This window comes from Sciurus carolinensis, chromosome 9 (genome assembly GCF_902686445.1).
Source record: "Sciurus carolinensis chromosome 9, mSciCar1.2, whole genome shotgun sequence".
Taxonomy (NCBI): domain Eukaryota; kingdom Metazoa; phylum Chordata; class Mammalia; order Rodentia; family Sciuridae; genus Sciurus; species Sciurus carolinensis.
This window is the reverse complement of record NC_062221.1, coordinates 106836253-106855061: the sequence shown is the minus strand read 5'-3', so window position 1 is coordinate 106855061 and position 18809 is coordinate 106836253.

Sequence of the window (18809 nt, the reverse complement as noted above, 5' to 3'; positions counted from 1 at the left end):
CTAACATCAAACTTGAGACAACCCCACCTATTGGCAGAGAAGGGAAGCTGAGAAAAATTTTAAAAGCCGACAGAAACAATCATTTGATTTCCATTGAGACTTTCCTTTTCTTTTTCCCACCCTTTCTCTCATACCTCTACCATCTTTTAATCCAAATATTTTCATGCATCAATTTATTGAGAAATGGGATGTTTGAATAGTATATTAACAGTTTTGTTGTATATTCTTATATTTTTACTTTGTTTTTTAAATTGGTATATATATTTTCTCTCACCTACCTGTCTCCCTGGATTCTCTTTCTCACTTCTCCCATACTAACATCCAACAGCTATTGCTTCCTCCTTCACTCTTACTGTTAATTTTTATCTCTATATTCTCTCCTTCTTCCTCATAAACAACACATCTTACATACTTCTGTTCCCTCATTGTCCATCATTTGAAATGGTAAACTCTTTTAGCAAACTTACTGTTTAAAGTGTAGACAATTATTGAACACTTATTTTCTGTTTACTGCTTCAAAAATGTTAACACCTTAATAGGAGTCATTTGGTTTAAGGTGGTCTTTAGTTTGCATTGGATGTTGTTAATATTGGTCTCCACCTTAAAGGTGAGGTGCTAAAAACCTTCAGGGACACTATAAGACTTCAGGGTAGAATCTGTATTACCTCAGATACATACCATTAGATGAGAAGATACACAAACAACATGAAAAAACAAGGGAACAAAGAGCCTCAAATAAAACAAGATGTTTGGACAATAGGATACATGGACAACACAGTAGAAGAGATGTCAAAGGAGGAGTTTAGAAAACACATAGTTAGACTGGTCTTTGAAATAAAAGATGGTATCAGAGAGAAGATAATATCAGAGAGAAAATACAGAAAGTGAAAGATCACTTCAATAAAGAGACAAAGATCATAAAAAGGAATCAAGCAGAAATCCTCAAAATAAAGGAAACAATAAACGAAATTAAAAACTCAGTGGAAAGTGTCACCAACAGACTAGACCACTTGGAAGACAAAACCACAGACAATGAAGACAAAATATATACTCTTGAAAACACACAGATGGTAAGAAACCATGAACAGAACTTTGAAGAAATATGAGATAACATGAAAAGACCAAATTTCAGATTTATTAGAATAGATGAAGGCATGGAGATACAAACCGAAGGAAGGCACAATCTTTTCAATGACATAATATCAGAAAACTACCCAAATCTAAAGAATGAAATGGAAAATCAAATACAAGAGGCTTACAGGACCCCAAATGTATAAATTTACAACACACCCACTCCAAGGCACAGTATGATGAGAATGACTAACATACAGAATAATGATAGAATTTTAAAGATTGTGAGAGAAAAAAAATCAAATTATTTATAGAGGGAAACCAATCTGGATTTCAGTTGATTTCCCAACTCAGACCCTTAATGCCAGGAGGTCCTGGAATAACATATGAAGCTCTGAAGGAAAACAGATGCCAACTGAGAATTTTATATCCAGCAAAATTAAGCTTCAGATTTGAAGATGAAATAAAAATCTTCCATGATAAACAAAAGTTAAAAGAATTCACAAGTAGAAAGCCTGCACTACATAACATTCTCAGCAAAATATTCCATCAGGAGGAAATAAAAACAAACAGACAAACAAACAAACAAAAAAAATGAAAGTCAGCAAAGGTAGGAACTACACTAAAGGAATAGTCAAAGGAAAAACTAAGTTAAAAACCAAAAATAAACCAAAATGACCAGGAATACAAATCATATCTCAATACTTCCCCTGAATGTTAATGGCCTAAACTCATTAATCAAAAAACATAGACTGGCAGATTGGATTTAAAAAAAGACCCAACAATATGTTGTCTTGAAGAGACTCTCTTCCTAGTAAGAGGCATGTACAGACTGAAGGGATTGAGAAAAACATATCACTCACATGGACTACATAAACAAGTAGGGTTTCCAACCACATAGCAAACAAAGTGGACTTCAATCCAAAGTTAGTCAGAAGGGACAATGAATGACATTTCATACTGCTTAAGGGAATCACGCATCAATAAGACATAAAAATCATAAATGTTTATGCCTCCCCAAATGGAGCGTCTGTGCAGATCAAACAAACCCTTCTGAATTTCAAGAACCAAATAGACCAAAAACAATAACACTAGGTGATTTTAACACACCTCTCTCACCACTGAATAGATCTTCCAAACCAAAATTAAACAAAATAACTATTGAATTAAATAATACAATCAATGGTTTAGACTTAACAAACCTATATAAAGTATTTCATACATCATTGAGCAAATACACTGTCTTCCAAGCAGCATGGATCCTTCTCTAAAATAGACCCTATGTTATGTCACAAAGTAACTCTCAGAAAAAAAAAAAATAGAAATATTACACTGCATTTTATCAGATTGTAAGGGAATGAAACTAGAAACCAATGATAAAAAACAGAAGCTAGTTCAACACCTGGAGACTAAATAGTATGCTACTGAATGATGAATGGATAAAAGAAAAAATTAGGGAGGAAATAAATACTTAAAGGTAAATGAGAACTCTGAAACAACATATTGAAATCTCTGGGACACCATGAAAACAGTGCTAAGAGGAAAGTTCACTGCATTGAGCTTATACATTAAAAGAATAAAAAGTCAACAAATAAAATGACCTAACATTATATCTCAAAGTCCTAGAAAAAAGAAGAACAGATCAACACCAAAAGTAGTAGAAGGCAGGAAATAATTAAAATCAAAGCGGAAATCAAAGAAATTGAAAAAAAGAAACAATTGAAAAAATTGACAAAACAAAAAGTCGGTTCTTTGAAAAAATAAATAAAATTGATAAACCCTTAGCCACACTAACAAAGGGAAATAGAAAACACAAATTTCTAAAATTTGTGAAGAGAAAGGAAATATGGTGGACACTACTGAAATACAAAAGATAATTAGAAACTATTTTGAAAATTTATACTCAAATAAAATAAAAACTCTCAAAGACAATGACAAATTTCTAGAGACATATGATCTACCTAAACCAAAGCAGGAGGACATACACAATTTAAACCAGTCAATTTCAAGCAATGAAATAGAAGAAGTCATCAAAAGCCTTCAAATTAAAAACAAAACAAACAAACAAAAAAACCCAGTACCAGAAGAATTCTCAGCCAAGTTCTTCAAGACCTTCAAAGAACAATTAACATCAATATTCCTCAAATTATTCCATGAAATAGAAAAGGAGGGAACCCTTCTAAATTCATTTTATGAGACTAGTATCACTCTGATACCAAAATCAGACAAAGACACATTAAGGAAAGAAAACTTCAGACAATATCCCTGATGAACATAGACACAAAAATTCTCAATAAAATTTTGGCAAATTGCATACAAAAACATACTAAAAAGATAGTGCACCATGATCAAGTGTGGTTCATTCCTGGGATGGAAGGTTGGTTTAACACATGGAAATCAATTAATGTAATACATCACATCAGTAGACTTAAAGACATGAATCATATGAGTATCTCAATAGACACAGTAGAAGGATGTGACAAAATGTAGCATCTCTTCATGTTCAAAACACTAGAAAAACTAGGGATAGTAGGAACATACCTCAACATTATAAAAGCTATCTATGCTAAACCTAAGATCAACATCATTCTAAAAGGAAAAAATAGAAAACATTCCCTTTCAAAACTGGAACAAGACAGGGATGCCCTCTTTCACCACTTCTATTCAACTTAGTCCTTGAAACTATAGCCAGAGCAATCAGACAGACAAAAGAAATTATAGGAAAAGAACTCTATCGAATTTGCCAATGACATGATTCTATATTTAGAAGATCCAAAAATTGCACCAGAAAACTTCTAGAATTAATAAATGAATTCAGCAAAGTAGCAGGATATAAAATCAAGACCCATAAATTAAATTTTTATACATAAGGAATGAATCGACTGCAAGAGAAATTAGGAAAACTACCCCATCCACAATAGCCTCAATAAAATAAAATACTTGGGAATCAATCTAATGAAAGAGGTGAAAGACCTCTACAATGAAAACTACAGAACACTGAAGAAAGAAATTAAAGAAAACCTTAGAAGACAAAAAGATATCCCTTGTTCTTGGTTAAACAGAATTAATACTGTCAAAATGGCCATATTACCAAAAGTGCCATACAGAGTCAATGTAATTCCAATTAAAATCCCAATGACTTTCCTCATAGAATTAGAAAAAGAAATGATGGAATTCATTTGGAAAAAATAAGAGACCCAAATAGCCAAGATAATCCTTAGCAGGAAGAGTGAAGCAGGAGGCATCACAATACCAGACTTTAAACTATGCTACCGAGTAATAGTAACAAAAACGGCATGGTATTGGCACCAAAATAGACATGTAGCTCAATTGTACAAAATAGAAGACACAGAGAGAAAAACCCACATAAATATGGTTTTCTCATACTAGATAAATGTGCCAAAAAACATGTATTGGAGAAACGATAGCCTACTCAACAAATAGCACTAGGAAAACTGGAAATCCATATATGACAAAAAGAAATTAAACCTTTATCTCTCACCCTGCACAAAACTCAACTCAAAGTGGACCAAAGACTTAGGCACTAGAATAGAGACTCTGTGCCTATAGAAGAAAAAGTAGGCCAAAATCTTCATCATGTCAGCTTAGGACCTGATTTCTTTAGCTCGATTCTTAAAGCACAAGTTGTAAAATTAAGATTCAATAAATGGGATGGATTCAAACTAAAAAGCTTTTTCTCAGCAAAGGAAACAATCAACAATGTTAAAAGAGAGCCTACAAATTTGGAGAAAATCTCTACCACATGTACCTCAGATAGAGTACTAATCTCCAGGATATATATAACGAAATAAAAAAAACTTAACACCAAAGAACAAATAAACCAGTCAGTAAATGGGCTAAGGAACTGAACTGACACTTCACAGAAAAAATACAACTGATCAACAAATATATGAAAAAATGTTCAACATCTCTAGCAATTAGAGAAATGCAAATCAAAAGTATACTGACATTCCATCTCACTCCAGTCATAATGACAATTATCAATAATACAAGCAGCAATATATCTTGGTGAGGATGTGGGGGGAAAGGTGCACTCATTCATTGCTGGTGGGAGTGCAATTTGGTGCAACCATTATGGAAAGCAGTATGGAGATTCCTCAGAAAACTTGGAGTGGAACCACCATTTGACCCAGTTATCCTACTCTTCAGTTTATACCCAAAGGGCTTAAAGTCAGAATACTATAGTGATGCAGTCATATCAATGTTTATAGCAGCTCAATTTACAATAGCTTAGCTATAGAACCAACAGATGAACGGATAAAGAAAATGTGGTCTCTCTCTCTCTCTCTCTCTCTCTCTATATATATATATATATATACACACACAATGGAATATTACTCACTTAAAGAAAAATGAAATTCTGCCATTTTGCTGATAAATGGATGGAGCTGGAGAATATCATGCTGAGTGAAACAAGCCCATCCCAAAGAACCAAAAGCCAAATGTTTTCTCTGATAATTGGATGCTGATCCAAAGTGGAGGGCGGGTAGGTAGGGAAGAATGAAGGCACTTTGGGTTATGTAGAGGGGAGCGAGGGGAGAGGTGGGATGGTGGGGATGGGAAGGACAGTAGAATGAGACAGACATTATTACCCTATATACCTGTATTATTGCACTACTGGTGTGAATCAGCACCATGTACAGCCAGAGGAATGAGAAGTTTTGCTACATTTGTGTACAATGTGTGAAAAATAATTCCATCATGTATAACCAATTAGAACAAATACAAAAAATTTAAAAAAACTGTCCTCTGTGAATTACCTATTGTGTAGTATTTTATTATAGCAATACAAAATGGACTAAGACAACATTTAGCTTTGAGAAAGAATTTTGTACATTCGTAAGATTTTATCAGTAAGTGCAACTATGTTATTCTCTTGTTAATATCTAGACAGTCTAGGTAATTCACTCTAACTGGACAATGGCTAAGTTTTAGTTATCTCTTAATATCCAGACTTTCAAATCAGTTTTTTTTTTCCTCAGTGACATAATCTGTTCCCCATAAGAATATGAATCACCATTTTAAAAAAAATTAAATAAAAATTTTCTTCTGTTTTGAGAGAATACTTTTATTGGCTACAGACAAATGAGCAAAAATGAGGGTGTCCAGTGGTCTCGTGTTGAAAGTATAAATTTAAAGTCAGAACTGGATTCCTCTGCTTTGCAGCTCACTGATTCATGACCTCTTCTAAATCACTCCTCTTCTTTGGCTACAGTTTACTTACATAAAAAGTTTTCAAAATAGTGAGATGAGGAAGGTATTACCAGGCATATGGTAAATGAAGTAAAGGGAGCTCTTATTTTCATTGTCACCTCTGGAGAGTTTTACCATCGATGTGCTAATGACAACAAAACATACTTGCTTGATGAGAACCTAGGGGGCAAAGTTTTGTTTGAATTGGTTTAAAGAACAAGTAATATTATGCAAAAAGTCATGTCCTTTGTGAATTTCCTTAACTCTAGAGATACAACAGTTAAATTCAAAGAGCCAGTAGTGCAAGACATTTGAAAGGCATTGGAGCATAAGGGTGGACAAAAGATGCATAGTTATGTGAAAGGCTGGCTTCTGAGGCTATCGGCTGAGGAATTATTATTCAAGCTGAACGACTCATGTGATATTTCATTGCATTATCCTGAGAAAGTGCACTATAGTAGATTTTGCTATAGGACTTGAAAACAGTATTACTACCCACTAGGAGATATGGAATCTTTATAGCATATAATTTTTAGAACCTTGCATAGTGATCAAGTGTTCTCAAAGTTCCACTAAAAATTATTTTTTGAATGAAAGACACTTCTCTATTATTTTTGCTTTAGATTTCTCAGGGGCAGTTATACCACATTCAGTTTTACTCTACCTAATGATGCTAATAACTTCTTTTGCCTGCATTAGCAATTTTATCAGAAAGAGAAATGAAAGATACTCCATGCTTTAGTAAGATATAAACCTAAGTATGTCTCAATTCCAAAAACGCAGCCTTTCCAATTCTATTCAAAAACTTCTGTTCCAATAGACCATAAGATAGTATTTACTCACTGTAATATTCTCTCAAGGCATACATTAATGTCAGGGGAATTATCTGGTTTTGTTTTTTTGTTTCATGGTGCTGGGGATCAAACCCAGGGCCTAATGCATGTTGGGCCAGTGCTCTACCACAAAGCTACATCACAACATTCTTGCTGTTGCTATTTATTATTATTACTTTATAAGTAAAGACTCTGAAGTACAGGACAGGAAATTCATTTTCCCCGGTATCATTTGAAAAGGAGGCAGAATTCAAATCCAGGAATATTTGGCTTCAAATTTCACACATTTATCTTTAGCAATACACTCATTCTTAAATTTCTTTCAAACTCATAGGATTTTCTGATTAACAACCCACCCTCCCATTTTTTTTTTTTTTTGTTTGTTTGTTTCAAAGTCTCAATTTAGAGCTTTCCAGCATTGTTTTTCCTGCTTAACGCCTTCTTTCCTAGGGGCAGTGTTCAAAATTAGACTCAAGTTTTACTGAGGATGTGAACTCCATGTCCAGAAAGACATTGGCTTTTAGAGCATCAGTTTGCCAGTCTTGTGTTATGCCTGTTGCCTCATTGTACTGTCTTTTAGGGTTTTTCCTGTATTGTTTTGTAAACAAAGACTTAGTTTCTGAGTTGTTCATTTTAAAACAAAGCATTATTATTAATTATTGCACTAAAGTAAGTTGAGGCGGTTTGTGAGATATTCATGAGGTACTTCTAGTCTTTGTCATGTTATTAAAAGAAACTGAGAGGTCATGCTGTTAATACAGAGAATAATTGAATTGCTCTTACTATAAATGTATGAATTTGTAACAGTTTTAATGCTTAGTATTTTTTGTAATAAATCCATTTTTTATCATTTAATATCAAGAAAATTATAGTGGATTTTACAATGCAAGAATAAGGAAACTTTAATGATGACTTGTACAAAATGCATCTTAACATTTAAGATCCAACATAAGGTGCCTAATGTCTACATGAGAACCAGAAGACAAAAATCTGGTAAGAAAATATACATTTCTTCAAAACTTCATTATTTTAGAAGAAAAGATGCTCATCTAACACATGCAGCTGAAGACGTTATGATTACTCATCACTCTTTGAAGCGTGGTATCTCATTTAGTCAAGACTATTGCTTTAAATCAATTTTATCACTGTGGATCCACCCTGTTCTTTGCCCTAACTGCTTCAGCAGATGTTTGAGTATGGCAGCTGTACTATAGGTAGACAATTCTTACCCAATTCATGACCACACTCCACTGGGCAATCTTTGTTGGGGGACTGTGTTAGCGTTTCATTACTGTGACCAAAATATATGACAGGAACAATTTGGAGGAGGAAAAGTTTATTTTTGTGCTGATGGTTTCAGAGGTTTGGACTATGGTCAGCTGACTCCATCGCTTTGGGCCTGAAGTGAGGCAGAACATCATAGTGGAAGGGTGTGGTAGAGGAAAGATGCTCCATTCATGACAGCCAGGAAGTAGAAGGAGGGAGACCTGCTCACCAGTTACAAAATATAAACCCCAAGAGCATGCCCCCAGTCACACTCTACCTGCTCACAGTTACCCAGGTAATCTATATCAGTGGATTAATAGCTGATTAGGTTATATCTCTCATCATTGAATCCTTGAACTTCTGAATATTTTTGCATTGTCTCACACATGAGCTTTTGGGGTATACCTCATATCTAAACCATAACAACCTCATCCAAGCCATATCAGGGACTCAACACTGGCTGAGGGAGACTCTCTCAGAACTAACTGCCCTGCAGACTAAAGTTCCTCATACTCAATGCTTTTCCTTCAACACATGACTTTCAGACATGTCAGGTGTGCACAGCTGTCTTCAGGTGTCTCCTGCCATTTCTTGCTCTCTGCCCTGTGTCCTTCACTGATATAATTCTCTGTATATCTGTCCTATCTTGGCTTTTACTTCTTAGAAGACTGAGACTGACGTATGATATACACCAATCAAAATAGATGCTGGCTGTAGCTGTCAGATAAATGTTTTTATACATTCACAGAGTAACTGAGATACAACGTATTTGTGGAAAGATGGAATTTTTTTTTATTAAAAAATCTATTTCAGTGTGAGAATATGTGCATTTTCTGAGTGATACTCATTATAATTTTAGAATTATCTGAGTCCTTGAAATTCCATAGACTTGCTGGAGAATATCTCAGTTTATGGGAAAGTATTTTGATAGTTCATATTTTATTAGGATTAACATTCTATAAAAATTGGGAGTAAGTTGAGAAGTCTTATGATTTTTCGATCTCTGAAATCAGTATAATATTCAAAGAATTATAAATAAAGATAATTTACTTTTTCCAATTCTGTTCTACATAGATATTTGTCAGAGTATTACTTTTAATGGAACCAAAAAGAAAGTATCTATGAAAATATATGTGCAGAAATGTTTATAGATTTTGACATGAAAATTAGAATAGAACATATTGCATTTATCAGAATTTGCTCTGAGTCCTCTAATACTAAGGTAATTGCAGTCAATTTGATAAAAATACTGAACAAGATAAAATAATGTTGAAAAAAAATATTTTTTCCAGAAATAGTCATAGATTATAAGAATGTGATTAAAACAGGTAATTATGTAGGACCTTCTTGCCTGATTGTTCCTGTTCATAATTAATTAGACTAGAATTCCTGGAATCAAATTGACCCCCATTTTTCTCCCTTCCAGAAAATCTTGTCAGGTCAATGTTAAACATATATTTCAAGACTTTAAACACCAACACACTGTAGCCTAAACCACCATCAGTCTCATCTTGGTTATTAAAATTAACTCCTATTTTTCTAGTTTCCAGCTCTCTCACTATCTAACCTAGTTTCAGCATAATTCTTTAAAAATTGATGTCTGATTGTTAGCTTTTCATATCAGCATAAAATCCATAGTTCTTCTTATGGTTTATAATGCTTTGCCAGATGTCCCCACTCCAACTCCTTTATATCACCATTTACTACTTCCCAACCCCTCTATTCATTGTGCTGCATCTGCAGAGACCTTCCTCATATTCCTCAGATTAACAAAACACATTCTCTGGGTCTCAGAGCCTAGTTCCTTTGAATAAAATGCCTTACCTCCTGATAACTACATAGATCCATGTTTGCTGTTAGGTTTTTTAATCAAATAGTTTACCACTGGCTATCCAGTCTAAATAAGCATCCATCTGTTACTTTATATCCCTTTATCCTGCCTTTATTTTCATAAATATTATCACCATCTAACATAAATACAGTCACCCCTCCATATCCATGGGAGATTGTTTCCAGGACCCTCTGTGAATACTAAAATTCAGGGATGCTCCAGTCTTTTTATATAAAATAGCTTAATATTTGTCTATAACCTATTCATCTTCTTTTATGTTTTAAATAATTTTAAGCTACTTATAATATCTAATACAATAAAAATGCCATGTTAATACCCATCATATTGTAGTTTTTTAGGGAATAATGACAAGGAATGAAACAGTTGGTACACGTTTGGCATTATCGTCGTACATCTAACTATGTAGAGGAAGTCGTAGAGGAAGGAGATGCCAGGTGGACAACGCTCAAGCGGCAAGTGCTGGAGGGACACTGAGCGCCTGTAGATTGGCCAGAGGCCACAGCTGGGTGGGCCACATGGTGCTTGTGTGAATTTGGCACGGCACTTGGTGAATGGCAAACTTTGTATTTTGGAACTTGTGGAATTTGTTTTTCTGAATTTTCCATCTCTAGTTGGTATTCTGCATTTGCAGAATTCACAGACTGGTGGGACAACTTTGGACATGTTACTCGTACATTTTTGTGGCTACTTTATAGAGTATAAATTTTAAGAAGGCAGAAATATTGTTTTCTTTACTTTTGTATCACCAGTACTTTGATCACTGACTTGTCCCTGAGTAGGGATTCAATCAGTATTAAATGAATAATGTTTTTCAGTTTCTCTCTATTGCAGTTGTCTGTTGGGCCTACATCAGAATGTTTATAGGTACAAGTAGGTGTCCACAGAAATTATCTATTGGTTTCTTGCTTTACTGAACATTTTGTGCATAGTTACTGTTTATCTTATCAAGAATGTTCATAAATACCCTTGGAAGATAAATGTCATGTCTCTAAGACAAAACAGAATTGATTCTTGATGGAACAATAGAGATAATATCTTTGGGACAAAGTTCAGGCAAACTTTCTGTTTTAGTCAGCTATATTGCTTCTGTGACTAAAAGGATCTGACCAGCACAATTACAGAGGAGGAAAAGATTATGTGAGGGCTCATGGTTTCAGAGGTTCTAATCCACATAAGGCTGGCTCCATTCCTCAGGTCTTGAGGTGAGTCTGAATATCATGGCGGGAGAGTGTGGCAGTGGGAAGCAGCTCACACCATCAGGAAGCAGAGAGAGTCTCTACTCACCAGATGTAAAATATATACTCCAAAGCCACATCTGAATTCCAATCTCCTTCGGTTACACACTATAACTTTAGTTACCACTCAGGTAATCCCTATCAAGGGATTAAAACACTGATTGGGTTAAGATTTTTAGAACACAATCATTTCTCCTTTGAACCTTCTTGCATTGTCTCACATGTGAGCTTTTGGAGGACACCTCATATCCAAACCATAACACCCTCTAAAATAAACTATTGGGGTTCCCTAAACTCAGAGTATGTCTTGTTTTGTTGCGGGGGTTGGGTAATGGGGATTGAACTCAGGGGCACTGGACCTCTGAGCCACTGGACCTCCCAGCCCTATTTTTTGTATTTTATTTAGAGACAGGGTCTCACCGAATTGCTCAGTGCCTTGCTTTTGCTGAGGTTGGCTTTGAGTTTGTGATTCTCCTGCCTCAGCCTCCCGAGCTGCTGGTATTACAGGCATGCACCACTGCGTCCAGTTCAGAGTATGTCTTCTTAAACACCATTTGCTGAATTTGCAGTATCAGCTGGCACTCTGTTGCTCTGTGAATATTGTGTTTGGTAGAACTGGTGCAAATGCTTTTTCTATTATTGTGCTTCATGTGAGAAATAAAGTCCTTTGTCTGTCATCCAGGAATCTACTTCCAGTATCCTGAAACAGTGGCAGTTCAATTTGTTAGTTTGTAAGTAGATTAAAACATAAGACCCTTCACAGTTCTTGACAATAAACTGTGATCGTTCCTAGCCACATTTGCTTTACATTACAGAACTATTAAGAATATATTCCTAATTATTCACATCCAGCAAGAGCAAATGCATTCTGAGTACTAATCATTGTGGTCTAAGCACTACGAATATAATCTCTTGGAAGGTGCAAGTTTCAGAATTACATAATCATTTCCTTAATAGGGAAATATATATGTTAAACAGAGTTAAATTATGTTAAATTATGTTAAAACATGTTAAATTTGCTTATAAATAATGGAAAGATTAGAAATGAGAAATGGATAAGAATAATTCTCAAAGACATGAAACTGAACGGGTCCGAAAGAATGAGTTCAATGTTACTAGAGGTGGAAAGGGAGAGAAAGGTACTCTATTACACTGACAACAGAATTAGAGAAAGAATAAGCAGTCGAGCACATTGTGCTGGTGAGGATCCCAAACAATCTATAAATGGGTAGAATAACTCTTAAAAGTTAGAGTTTTTAAATGATCCTGCAGGATACTCTTTAGAATCAGAAATGAATATAAGATCCATTATTATGTGTGTATGTTTACTTTCCCCAGAAATGTTTGCTTTCTTTTCTTAAGTGGAGGTGGCAAAATCAGCCCTGTTCAGTTGAGAGAGCACAGAGGCAGCTGTGTTTTGCAGGAATGTACAGAAATCATAGTGGTAGATGTAGGTCCATGTAGTCAGTAGTTTGATTTCATGACAAAAATACGAGAAAAAGTTGAAGATTAGGAGGCTTTCACATGAGAAAATGAATGTTTGCTCATTAGGAAAAACTAATGCATCAATAAAAATATGGAAAAAAATGAATCATTGCTTAGATCATTCACATAATTGACTACAGTGATCATGCAGGTTTTTGAAGGAAACTTAATCAGCTTATTTTTGGACCTCTGAAGTTACCTGTGTTGGTAAGAATCCAAGGAGCAAAGCAAAGAGAGAAGACCTTTGGCAATGGAATCCTAGAGCTCAGATAAGATTTAGGAGTTAGAAATAGAAACTATAAAGTTGAATTATCATTGACTGCTGCTTTCATTTGTTTCTTTGCAAAAAATTTTAAATTTTTGTATCATTATTTTGTTTTTATTTCTTAAGGTGAAAGATCAGTTTTTATAATATTTTATTTTCTAGTAAATCAATTATTAGATTATTGGCATACATTTTCTCAGATAATAATTTTGGCTAAGTGTTGTAAATTTATATGCCATGCTATCTTTGCTGTTTTCTTCTAAATGTGCCTATATTTAGAAAGTTATTAAAATTAGTCTGGAGTTAAATATTTGAGCTATCATTTAAAATTTCTTTTTTATGTTATAGTCAAACAATGTAGCCTGTTGGGTTTTTCTTTTTTGTTGTTTTTGGGTTCAGTATGATGGAATATCAACAATTTAATCAATATAATTAATTTGGATGATTTACTAAAATTTTCTTTTTTTAAATTCATTTTTATTGTAAACAAATGGGATATATCTTGTTTCTCTGTACATGAAGTAGAGGCATACCATTTGTGTAATCACACATTTATGTAGGGTAATAGTTTTTGATTCATTCTGTTATTTTTTTTCTCACCCCCATCCCTCCTACCCCTCTTATCCCTCTATAGAGTCCCTCCTTCCTCCATTCCTGCCCCCTTCCCACCCCCTGTATGTGTCATCATCTGCTTATCACTGAGATCATTCGTCCTTTGGTTTTTTTGATATTGGCTTATCTCACTTAGCATGATATTCTCCAATTTCATCCATTTGCTTGCAAAAGCCATAATTTTATTATTATTTATGGCTGAGCAATATTCCATTGTATATATATACCACAGTTTCTTTATCCATTCATCAATTGAGGGGCATCTGGGTTGGTTCCACAATCTGGCTATTGTGAATTAAGCAGCTATGAACATTCTTGTGGCTGCATCTCTGTAGTATGCTGATTTTAAGTCCTTTGGGTATAGGCTAAAGAGTGGGATAACTGGGTCAAATGGTGGGTCCATTCCAAGTTTTCTAAGGAATCTCCACACTGCTTTCCAGAGTGGCTGCACTAATTTGCAGCCCCACCAGCAATGTATGAGTGTACCTTTTCCCCACATCCTCTCCAACACCTATTGTTGCTTGTATTCTTGATAATTGCCATTCTAATTTGGGATGAGATGGAATCTTAGGGTAGTTTTGATTTGCATTTCTCTTATTACTAAAGATGTTAAACATTTTTTTCATATGTCTTTTGATTGCTTGTAGATCTTCTTCTGTGAAGTGTCTATTCATTTCCTTATCCCTTTTGTTGATTGGGTTATTAGTATTCTTCGTGCAGAGTTTTTTGAGTTCTTTATATATTTTGGAAATCAGTGCTCTATCTGAAGTATGACTGGCAAAGATTTTCTCTGTAGGCTCTCTCTTTGCATTGCTGATAGTTTCCTTTGCTGAGAGAAAGCTATTTAGTTTGAATGTGTCCCAGTTATTGATTCTTGCTTTTATTTCTTGTGCTATGGGAGTCCTGTTAAGGAAGTCTGATCCTAAGTCAACAAGTTGAAGATTTGAACCTACTTTTTCTTCTATAACATGCAGGGTCTCTGGTCTGATTTCAAGGTCCTTGATCCATTGTGACTTGATTTTTGTGCAGGGTGTTGCATATGGATTTCCAGCTTTCCCAGCACCATTTGTGGAAGAGGCTATCTTTTCTCCATTGCATATTTTTGGCACCTTTGTCTAGTTGTCTAGTATGAGAAAATTGTGTTTATTTGGGTTTGTGTCCTTGTCCTCTATTCTATACCATTGATCTACCTGTCTATTTTGGTGCCAATACCATGCAGTTTTTGTTACTATTGCTTTGTAGTATAGTTGAAGTTCTGGTATTGTGATACCCCCTGTTTCATTCTTCCTGCTAAGGATTGCTTTAGCTGTTCTGGGTTTCTTATTCTTCCAGATGAATTTCATGATTCCTTGCTCTATTTCTGTAAGGTACATCATTGGGATTTTAATTGGAATTGCTTTGAATCTGTACAGCACTTTTGGGAGTATGGCCATTTTGACAATATTAGTTTTGCCTATCCAAGAACATGGGAGATCTTTCCATCTTGTAAGGTTCTTTAATTTCTTTCTTTAGTGTTCTGTATTATCATTGTAGAGGTCTTTCACCTCTTTTGTTAGATTGATTCCTAAGTATTTTTTTTTTTTTGAAGCTATTGTGAATGGGGTATTTTTCCTAACTTCTCTTTCTGAAGATTCATCACTTATGTATAAAAATGCATTGGATTTATGAGCATTAATCTTATGTTCTGCTACTTTACTGAATTCACTTATGAGTTCTAAAAGCTTTCTGGTGGAATTTTCTGGTTCCTCTGAATATATAATCATGTCATCAGCAAATAGGGATAGTTTGAGTTCTTCTTTTCCTATTTGTAGCCTTTTAATTTCCTTGGTCTGTCTAATTGCTCTGGCTAGTTTCGAGGACAATGTTGAATAGAAGTGGTGAAAGAGGGCATTCCTGCCTTGTTCCAGGTTTTAGGGGGAATGCTTTCAGTTTTTCACCATTTAGAATGATATTGGCCATGGGCTTAGCACAGATGGCCTTTACAATGTTAAGGAATGTTCCCAGTATCCCTATTTTTTCCAGTGTTTTGAGCATGAAGGGATGCTTTATTTTATCAAAATGCTTTTTCTGCATCTATCGCAATAATTATGTGATTCTTGACTTTAAGTCTATTGATATGGTGAATGACATTTATTCATTTCTGGATGTTGAACCAACTTTGCATCCCTGGGATAAAACCCACTTGTTTGTGGTTCACTATCTTTTTAATATATTTTTGTATGCAATTTGCTAAGATTTTGTTGAGAATTTTTGCATCAATATTCATTAAGGATATTGGTCTGAAATTTTCTTTACTGATGTGTCTCTGTCTGGTTTAGGTATCAGGGTGATATTGACTTCATAGAATGAGTTTGGGAGGGTTCTCTCCCTTCTATTTCATGAAATACTTTGAGAAGTATTGGAATGAGCTCTTCTTTAAAGGTTTTGTAGAACTTGACTGAGAACCCATCTGGTCCTGGACTTTTCTTTGTTGGTAGGCTTTTGATGACTTCTTGTATTTCATTACTTGAAATTGATCTATTTAAATTGTGTATGTCCTCCTCGTTCAGTTTAGGTAATTCATATGTCTCTAGAAACCTGTTGATGTCTTTGAGATTTTCTGTTTTGTTGGAGTATAGATTTTCAAATTAGCTTCTAATTATGTTTTGTATTTCAGTTGTGTCTGCTGTGATATTTCGTTGTTCATTCCAAATTTTAGTATTTGAGTTTTCTCTCTTCTTCTCCTTGTTAGTGTGGCTAAGGGTTTATCAATTTTGTTTATTTTTTCAAAGAACCAACTATTTATTTTGTCAATTTTTTCTATTGTTTCTTTTGTTTCAATTTTGTTGATTTCAGCTCTGATTTTAACTATTTCCTGTCTTCTACTACTCTGAAGAACTGGTGCTCTCTACTTTTTGTAGGGCTTTGAGCTGTAGTGTTAGGTCATTTATTTTTGATTTTTTCTTCTTTTATTGAATGCTCTCCATGAAGTAAATTTTCCTCTAAGAACAGCTTTCATAGTGTCCCAGAGATTTTGATATGTTGTTTCTTTATTCTCATTTACCTCTACACATTTTTTAATTTCCTTCCTGATATCTTCTGTTATCCAGTCATCATACAATAGCTTATTATTTAATCTCCAGGTGTTGGAGTGGTTTCTGTTTTTTACTCTGTCATTTATTTCTAATTTCAATCCATTATGATCTGATAGAATACAAGGTAATATCTCTATCTTCTTCTATTTTTTAACAGTAGCTTTGTGGCATAACCTATGGTCTATTTTAGAGAAAGATTCATGTGCTGCTGAGAAGAAAGTGTATTCGCTCTTGGTTGGATGGTATATTCTATAAATGTCTGTTAAGTCTAAATTATTGATTGTGTTTTTGAGATCTATCATTTTTTTGTTCAATTTTTGTTTGGAGGATCTGTCCAATGTTGAGAGAGGTGTGTTAAAATCACCTGGTATTATTGTGTTGTGTGTGGTCTATTTGATTTCTGGAATTGAGAAGGATTTGTTTGATGTATATGGATGAGCCCCTGTTTGGGGCATAGATATTTATGATTGTTATGTCTTGCTGATTTATGCTTCCCTTAAGCAGTGTGGAATGTCCTTCTTTATCCCTTCTGACTAACTTTGGCTTGAAGTCCACATTATCTGATATGAGGATGGATACTCCCGCTTTTTTGCTGTGTCCATGTGCATGGTATGTTTTTCCCCGTCCTTTCACCTTTAGTGTGTGGGCATCACTTTCTATGATATTAGTCTCTTTCAGGCAGCAAATTGTTAGATCTTTCTTTTTAATCCAATCTGTCAGTCTGTCTTTTGATTGATGAGTTCAGGCCATTAACATTCAGGGTTATTATTGAGATATGATTTGTATTCCCAGTCATTTGACTCTTTTTTTTTTTTTTTGACATGACTTGATTTCTTCTTTATTTGGTTGTTTTTTTGAGGTAGTTCCTTCCTTTGCTGATTTGCATCATTGTTTTTCATTTCTTCCTCATGGAATATTTTGCTGAGAATGTTCTGTAGCTCCAACTTTCTTTTTATAAATTCTTTTAGCTTTTGTTTATCATGGAAGAATTTTATTTTTTGTCAAACCTGAAGTTAAGTTTTGCTGGGTATAATATTCTTGGTTGGCATCTACTTTCTTTCAGAGCTTGAAAAATGTTGTTCCAGGCCCTTCTAGCTTTTAGGGTCTGGATTGAAAAATCTGCTGATATCCATATTGGTTTTCCCCAAATGTAATTTGATTCTTTTCTCTCGCAGCCTTGAAAATTCTGTCTTTATTTTGTATGTTAGGTATTTTCATTATAATGGGCCTTGGTGTGGGTCTATTGTAATTTTGTGTATGAGTCCTATAAGCTTCTTGTACTTGATTTTCCATTTCATTTTCAGATTTGGGAAATTTTCTGATATTATTTCATTGAATAGATTGTTTATTCCTTTGGTTTGTTTCTCTAAGCCTTCCTCAATCCCAATAATTCTTAAATTTAGCCTTTTCATGATATCCCATAGTTCTTGTAGATTCTGTTCATGATTTCTTACCATCTTCTGTTTGTTCAACTTTGTTTTCAAGTTTATTTTTTCTTCAATATCCGAGTTTCTGTCTTCCAGGTGTTCTATCCTAATTGTTATGCTTTCTATGGAATTTTTAATTTGGTTTACTGTTTCCTTCATTTGGAGGATTTCTGTATGTTTTTTTTTCAATATGTCTAACTCTTTATTGAAATGATATTTTACTTCCTGTATTTGCTCTTTTAACTGTCGATTGGTGTGATTATTCAATGCCTGCATTTGCTCTTTCATCTCTTCTTTTGCTTCTCTTATCATTTTGTTTATGTACATTGTGAACTCCCTTTCTGACATTTCTTATGCCATGTTGTCATTGGATATTATTGCTATACCATCTAGGTTTGTTTGGGAAATTTTCTTCCCTTGTTTTCTCATATTGCTCAGGTATCTACCCCTCTAATAGTGAAACTCTGGGATATTG